Source organism: Tenrec ecaudatus, chromosome X (genome assembly GCF_050624435.1).
Source record: "Tenrec ecaudatus isolate mTenEca1 chromosome X, mTenEca1.hap1, whole genome shotgun sequence".
Taxonomy (NCBI): Eukaryota; Metazoa; Chordata; class Mammalia; order Afrosoricida; family Tenrecidae; genus Tenrec; species Tenrec ecaudatus.
In genome coordinates this window covers 59194334-59202711 of record NC_134548.1, presented here as the reverse complement: position 1 = coordinate 59202711, position 8378 = coordinate 59194334, and the positions used below count along the sequence as shown (strand labels likewise).

General features: G+C 39.5%; 1 non-coding gene across 1 annotated transcript; it reads left to right on the top strand.

The window, feature by feature from the left end:
• The first annotated feature begins 6426 nt into the window (after window positions 1-6426).
• LOC142435463 (U11 spliceosomal RNA) lies at window positions 6427-6560 on the top strand. The gene has a single exon (XR_012781513.1). It is a non-coding gene; the product is annotated as a U11 spliceosomal RNA (small nuclear RNA).
• The last annotated feature ends 1818 nt before the right edge of the window (window positions 6561-8378 follow it).

The following is an 8378-nucleotide window of genomic DNA, read 5'->3' as shown; positions in this document are numbered from 1 at the left end:
GAAGTGGACTGATATTGGCCATTTTGAATCAGAAAATCATATGGTTTACTGTGCCGAGAGTGACATATTCAAGAGGAATGGTGTTGCATTCATTGTCAAAAAGGACATTTCAAGATCTATCTTGAAGTACAGTGCTGTCCGTGATAGAATTATATCTATCTGTCTTCAAGGAAATCCAATGAATACAACTATTATTCAGATTTATGAACCAACCACTAAAACACTGTGTTAGTCTGGGTAGATGAGAGAAACAAATTCATAGACACTAATATGTATATAAAAAAGAGGTTTATATACAGGAGCAATTGAATATTGAGAAAACATCCCAACCCAGTCCAGATCAAGTCCATAAGTCCAATATTAGTCCATATGTATGATACCAATCTATAAAACCCTTTTCAGGCTCACGAAATACATGCAATGATAAAGGAGGATCACAGATCACTGGGTTGGAAGCCTTGTGGATCCAGTAGCATTGTAATCTTCTCAGCGCTGGCAGGGGTCTCCACATGGCTTCTCCAGCTCCAGAGCTCTGGTTGTATCAGGGTATGTACATGTGGCTTCTCCAGCTCCCAGGGCGTGGCACCGTGTGCCTTGTTAGTAGAGCATCTCTCAGGGAGTAAGCAGAGAGAGAGAGAGAGAGAGAGAGAGAGAGAGAGAGAGAGAGAGAAGTGTCTTCTGCCTCCAAACAACAGGAGTTCCAAGAAATCTCAGAAAAAAGGGCCCACACAGAGGCCTCATTGTTTATGACCCGATTGACAGACTATACTCCACCCCTTCACTTTTAATCTCTCAAAACCCAAAGTGACACCAGATTATGGAACTACCACAAACACAAACAAAAGAGCCTCACTGCCATTGGGTCAATGCTGACTCAGCAGCCCTCTGTTGATGGGAAAAGAAAGGCCCATCTTCCTCCTGCAGAGTTCCTAGTGATTTTGAACTGCCAACCATGTGGATTTCAGCCCAATGCATAACCACTGCACCACCATAAAAGTTAGTGATGCAGGGAATCCAGAGTGGATGATACCTCCAGGACCAGGGGTGTGAGGGGCGATACTGGGAGGGTAGAGGGTGAGTGGGTTGGAAAGAGGGAACCGATTACAAGGATCTACAATGTGACCTCCTCCCTGGGGGACGGACAACAGAAAAGGGGGTGAAGGGAGACGTGGGACAGGGCAAGATATGACAAAATAATAATTTATAAATTATCAAGGGCTCATGAGGGAGGGGGGAGCGGGGAGGGAGGGGAAAAAATGAGGACCTGATGCAAAGGGCTGACGTGGAGAGCAAATGCTTTGAAATTGATGAGGGCAAAGAATGTACAGATGTGTTTTACACGATTGATGTATGTATGGATTGTGATCAGAGTTTTATGAGTCCCTAAAAAAATGTTTAAAAAAAAAGAAAAGGATGAGAGCAATGAATGTACAGATGTGCTTTACACAATTGATATATGTATGGATTGTGATAAGAGTTGTGTGAGCCCCTAATAAAACGTTGAAAAAATAAGTTACAAAATTTTAAAAAGCTAGTGATAAAGAAATTGAAGAATTTTATCAATGACTTCAGTCAGAAATTGATCAAGCATAAAAACAAGATGCATTGATGATTATTGGTGATTGGAATGCAAAAGTTGGAAACAAAGAGGCAGAAACAAAAGTCAGGAAATGTGACCTTGGTGATAGAAACAAAGATGCAGATTACATAATGCAATTTTGTAAGACTGATGACTTCATAACAAATACCTTTTTTCAATGACATAAATGGCAACTATACACATTGACTTCTGCAGATGGCATACACAGAAATCAAATTGACTGTTAGAAGATATGAAGAAGAAGTTCAGTATCAGCAGTTAAAACCAAGCCAGTGTCAAACCATTAATTGTTCATATGTAAATTTATGTTGAAGATGCAGAAAATTAAGACATGTCCACAAGACCCAAAATACCACCTGGATTTTGAGAACATCTCAAGAACAGATTTGCTGCATTGAACACTAGTAACAGAACATCTGATAAGCTGTGGGAAGACATCAAGAACATGACAAAGAAAGCAAACAGTCATTAGAAAGACAGGGGGGAAAGGATCAAAGTGGATGTTAGAAGAGACCCTGAAACTTGCTCTTAATCATAAAGTAGCTAAAGCAAATGGAAGAAAGGATGAAGTCTAAGAGCTAAGCTGAAATTTTCAAACGACAGCTCTAGAAAACAGATAAAATATTATAATGAAATGTACAAAGACCTAGAGTTAGATAACCAATAAGAAGAGCACTCTCAGCATAATGTAACCGAAAGAACTTGAGCTTCAAGTTCCAAGATTCTATGGGCAAAATACTGAATTATTCAGGAAGCATCAAAAGGAAATAGGAAGAATACATAGTCACTGAACCCAAAAGAACTAGTCGACATTCCACTGTTTCAGAAGGTAGCATATGAACAAGAACCAATGGTGCTAAAGGAGGAAATTCAAGCTGCATTTAAACATTAGCCAAGAACAAGACTCCAGGAATTGATGTAATACCAATGGAAATGTTTGAACAAGGTGATGAAGCACTGGAAGCACTCACTCATCTATGGCAGGAAAATTGGAAGACAGCTACTTGGTCAACTGACTAGAATAGATCCATATCTGTACCTATTCCACAGAAACATGGCCCAAGAGAATGCTCAAACTATAGAACAATATTATTCACATTATATCCCAGTAAAATTTTACTGGAGATCGTCCAACATTTACCGGAAGCTGCCAAAGGTTCAGGCTGGATTCAGAAGAGAGCATGAAACAAGGGATAGTGTTTCAGATGTCAGGTAGATCTTGGCTGAAAGTGGAGCACAACAGAAAGATGTGTCTTTGTGTTTTATTGACTATATCAGGGTGGTTGACTGTATGTATCATAACAAATTATGAATCATACAAACCTGAGAATAATGGGAATTCCAGAACACTTGATTGTGCTCATGTGGAACTTGTATACAGATAAAGAGGCAGTTCTGAAAACAAAATAAGGGAATATTGCATGGTTTAAAATCAGGAATGTGTATCAACTCACTATACTTTTTCAATATGCATGCTGAGCAAATCATCAAAAAAGCTGGCTAATATGAAGAAGAAAATGTCATAAGGATTGGAGGAATGCTTAATAATAATAATAATAATAATGATATGCATGTGACACAACCTTGTTTACTGCAAGTAAAGAAGACTTGGAGCACCTGCTGATGAAGATCAAGGATTGTAGCCTTCAGTATGGATTACAGTTCAATATAAAGAAGACTACAATTCTCACAACTGGACCAATAGGTGACATCACACTAAATGGAGAAAGATTTGAAGCTGTCAGGGATTTCTTCTTGCTTGGATCCACAATCAATGCTCATGGAAACAGCAGTAAAGGGATAAAAGAATGCATTTCATTGGGTAAATCTGCTGCACAAGACCTCTTTAAAGTGCTGTAAAGCACGGATGTTACTTTGAGGACTAAGTTGCGTCTGACCCAAGCCACGATATTTTCAATTGCCTCATATGCATGTAACATTTGGCCAGTGAATAAGGACGACCAAAGAAGAATCGATGTGTTTGTGAATTGTGGTGCTGCAGAAGAATCTTGAAAGACCCATGGAATGCCATAAGGACAAGCAAATCTGCCTTGGAATAAGTAAGGTCAGAGTGTTCCTTAGAGACAAGGATAGCACTTTGTTTACATACTTTGGACATATTGTGAGGAGAGACCTGGAGAAGGACATCATGCTTGATAAAGTAGTGTGGCAGCAAAATAGAGGAAGTCACCCAACATGATGGAATGACACAGTGGCTGCAACAATGGGCTCAAGCATAAGAAATATTGTGAGGATGGCACAGGACTACGCAGTGTTTCATTGAGTTGTGCTCAGGGTAGCTATGAGTCAGAACAGACTTGATGCCACCTACCAGTAACAACAACATATGCACTCAGCACAATGTCAGCAAACAAACAAACACCTTAAACTCACTGTCATGGAGTCAATTGTGACTCATAGTGACACTATAAGACAAGGGAGCCCTGTGCATGTGGGTTTCTACGGCTATAAATCTTTACAGTAGCAGACAGCCTTACCTTCTTCTCTCAGAAGGGCTGGTGGTTTTGAATTGCTGAGCTTCAGTTTAGCAGCCCAACGGGTAATCCAGTACATCACCATGGTAAGGCTGTCTGCTACATTGCATGTAAAGTCATGTAGCCTTTACATGATTAAATTAGAGCTTTAGAAAAAAACAACTAATTGTCTTACTAGTAGTATGGTTTTGACTCTCCCTGCCCAGGATTCCAGGGTGACATTGTGAGAATCACTACTCCTGAACATTACCTAGAATTGCAGCATTGACTATCCACATTATTGAGCTTTACTAGAAAATGCCCAATTGTTTTCTAGAATGGTTATATCAATTTATACTCTCACTAATGCATCTATTTACTCTTCTCTATTCATTTTCTTGCGTTCTCCCCTACCACTCCTTCAAAAACTATCAAGGTAACCAACAATATCTATTTTGCTTTATTCAATGAATCCTTTTCAAAAATCATCTTACTTCTCAGTTTATATTGAGACTTGTGTGGTACAGTCCCAGTTGTGTCTCTGCTTCCTTACCTTTTATTTTTAACCTCAAAACCTGTTAAGCAATTGCTCCTTTATTCAAACTCTAAAGTTGTAGTTCCTTGAGCCTCAGTTATGGGTCTTCTTCCTTTCTTGCTTTTTATTCTGACTCAGAATTCTCAAGACTTTTAGTGCCATCTTATTACTCATGCTTCTGATTGATATCTGAAACCTATATTTCTCCCTAAGGTTGCATATACCACTATCTACTTGACTTATCTACTTAGGTATCTTAAGGCATGTTCACCTTCACATGTCCAAACCTGAACTCTTAATTTTCTCCTGAAAGCCAATTCCTATTCCTGTCTTCACCTCAGTGAATGACTTGCCCCAACCACCACAAAAATTTAGGAATCATCCTTGATCTTTCTCCATAAGCCTTTATATCCTTTTAATTCTAAAATCTCACAAATCTATTTTCCTCTCTCTATTTCCACTGCTAACACCTCAGTTGACCCATCTTATATTTGCTGCAGTAGACTTTTCATCTTTTCTATTTCCAATTCAATCCTTAGTACCCAAAGTAATACATTTAAAATGTTAACTAGAATATGTCAATGTCTAATTTGAAACCTTTCAGCTTGTTTTGGATTTACAGAAGATGTACTATTTTGTTCTTATTTAGTTCACATACAAGAGGGATCCAAATAGTTCATAGAAAAATTGAATTACCCCCTCCCAAGGGGACAAGCAACAGAAGAGTGGATGAAGGGAGACAGCGGTGGGTGTAAGACATGAAAAAATAATAATTCATACATTATCAAGGGAGTGAGGGAGGGGGAAATGAGCTGATACCAAGGGCTCAAGTAGAAAGAAAATGTTTTGAAAATGATGCTGGCAACATATGTACAAATTTTCTTGACATAATAGATGTATGTATCGATTGTGATAAGAACTATAAGAGCCCCCAATAAAATGATTTTTTTAAAGAAAAAGAAAAGTAAAGGATAATGATGCTGATAGTTGCTCATTATACCATTTCCCTTTCTCCCCAGGGCCTTCCCATTTGCTGTGTCCTCTGCTTGGAACTTTTTTGCCCTCTATTTATCATCTGCTAACTCCTTCCTTCTGATCTCAGCTCAAATATCAATCTTTGTCTAATGCCTTTGGGTAATTTATCTTGAATCTATTATTCTTTTTTAAAAACACCCTCTTCTGTCCCTTTACTGCCTTATCACAATTTGTAATTGTGTATTTATGCTTTATAATTATGTGTTGGTTTATTTTACAACATCCTCAGCACCAGAAGGTAAACTCTGAAGACAGCTCATCTACTACTCTTATTCAAGTAAATCTTTATCACTACTGCATACTGGTATATAGTATATGCTCAAAAACACTTACTGAATTAACTACTAGCTGAAAAAATGAAGTGTATTTGGGGAGAGGCAACATGACTATGCAGATACTTGGAGGAACAGTTTAAAATTTTCAACTTTTGGCTTAGATATGGACTGAGACATGGTTTAGACTAAGGGGCTCAACAACCCTGTTATGTAGGTTTCCTTTTGAGCCAATGAGGACTCATTTAAAGGTTCTAAACATAAGAGTATTTGATTTTCCTTTTCAAAAGATCACACTGGCTACAGCATAGAAAGCTAGCTAGAAATGGTATGGGTCTTAAGCAGGGTAGTGGCAGCAGATATGGACAAGAGTCTATATAAACAGATTTGGGAAATACGCGTGAGATAGAAGTAGCAGGATTTGGTGATTGCAAAATAGGTGGAGAAAAGAAAAGAGTGAGGAGGTTTCTGCTTTAGGGACATTCACAAAGGTAAGATAAAAAGGACAATCAAAAGGGCTTCTGTCATTATGTGGCACATGTAGGGCATTTCTATTGCTCTATGTGCTAAATTGACATCAAGAGACTTCAGAAGTGTAATTTTTGTTACCTGGGCTGCTAGTGATAGTTGGTCCTGGAGCCCTAAATTGTTTTTTTAAAAAAAAAGACAAACAGTTGGAAGGGGCTAAGTTGAATTGGTTTGAGGTGTCTCTGGGATATTCAGGTAGAGCTATCTTGTAGCCAATTGAATGTGTGAGTCAGATAAAATATCTAGACATGAAGTATTAATTTGGGAGACATCAGCAAAGAGCCAAAAAATGAATGAAGCCACCGAGAGTGAATGAGATAAACTAAGCAGAATGTACAGGGAGAACAGAAACATGGGTGAAGGAAGACAGGGCATAGTGTAAAATATGAAAATAAAAATAATTTATAAATTATGAAGGGTTCAAAAGAGTGGGAGGGTGGGGGAGGGAGGGGGGAAAAAGAGGAGCTGATACCAAGGGCTCAATTAGAAAGGAAATGTTTTGGAAATGATGATGGCAACATATGTACAAATGTGCTTGATACAATTGATGTATGGATTGTTATAAGAGCTGTAAGAGCCTCCAAATAAAATGATTTTTTTAATGTACAGGAAGAAGAGAGATCATGCCAAAGTCCTAAAGAACACCAGTATTCAAGGGATGGACAAAGAGGAGCCTAGAAAGTGAAAAGGAATTACCAAGGAAGTAGAAGGAAAACAAGGAGATAGGCTGTCCCGAAAGTAGTTTAAGAATAGCATGTGGCCAATAGTGACAAATGCTATCTAGTCAAGTTTGACAACCTGGAAAATTCTATTAGAGTTAATAATACAATGACCATAGCGGACCTTAATGATAGTATTTACAGGCAAGAAGTGGAGACATATTGGCATAAGTTAAAGACTACGTGGAAGATGGGAAAATAAAGATAGCAAATGTAGGCAACCCTTTCAAGATTATTTGTAGCAAGAAGAGATATGAGGGTTCAGAGGGAGAATTTTGAGTAATTGTGTTCTCAGATGGGAGGAGACCAAGCCCAGTTAAATGTTGATAAAAAGGAGCAAAGGAGAAACTGCAGATTTGGTGGTGAGAAGTTAAGGGCTTACTTTGGAGGAGATGTCTATTTACTTTCTGAAGTAGGAAGTTGATGGTTAGGAGGCTGAGAAGGTTTAAAATGGCCACCGTGGAAAATGGTTGAGGGGACTGACGAGGGACACATTGGTCTGGAAGACCAGTGGTATGGTCTAGAAGAAGCTGTGACCATGAATCTATAAAAACGAACAACAGCAACAATGAAAACAAACTGTCATCAAGTTCATTCTGACTCACAGTGACTTTATAGGACTGGGTAGAACTGTCACTGTGGATTTCTGAGATTTGTAAAGTCTTTTCTGCGGAGTGGCTGATGGTTTACAATTGGTGACCTTGTGGTTAGCAGCCCAACACCTAATCCACTACCTTGCCAGGGCCCCATGAATTTTATAGTGATTTGAGCAGTTTTCCCTAGCAGTATTTGGCTGCCTGAGTACAGGCCAGGGTAAGGTACACCGTTGAATCCAAGGTGGGGATTTTGGCAAGATCATGATGAAGTAAATGTCTTGCCTGAGCAAAGTAAAGGGTTAACAAAGACAGGTCTGCTACAAGGCAGTTAGTTCTAAGGAAGCTCTGGGACGTGTGGAATGGCTTCCAGAAAAGAGATTGAAGGGCGTATAGAGGAAGACCTGAGGTGTGACCCAAGTGGGGATGGAGCTCACAGTCATTGTCTATGAGGAACCAGGGTGGGACAGGGAAGACAAACTCGGGCGTGGGGTGGGAAGTATTAAGAGGTAGAGGAGGACCTTGAAGGCGGGGTCGCAGAAGTGAGGCGGGCCGAGTAAGGGGGCGTGGCCCAGCGAAAATCCCGGGCGGGGGCGGGGCCCTGGTAACTGGGTCTCAGCGC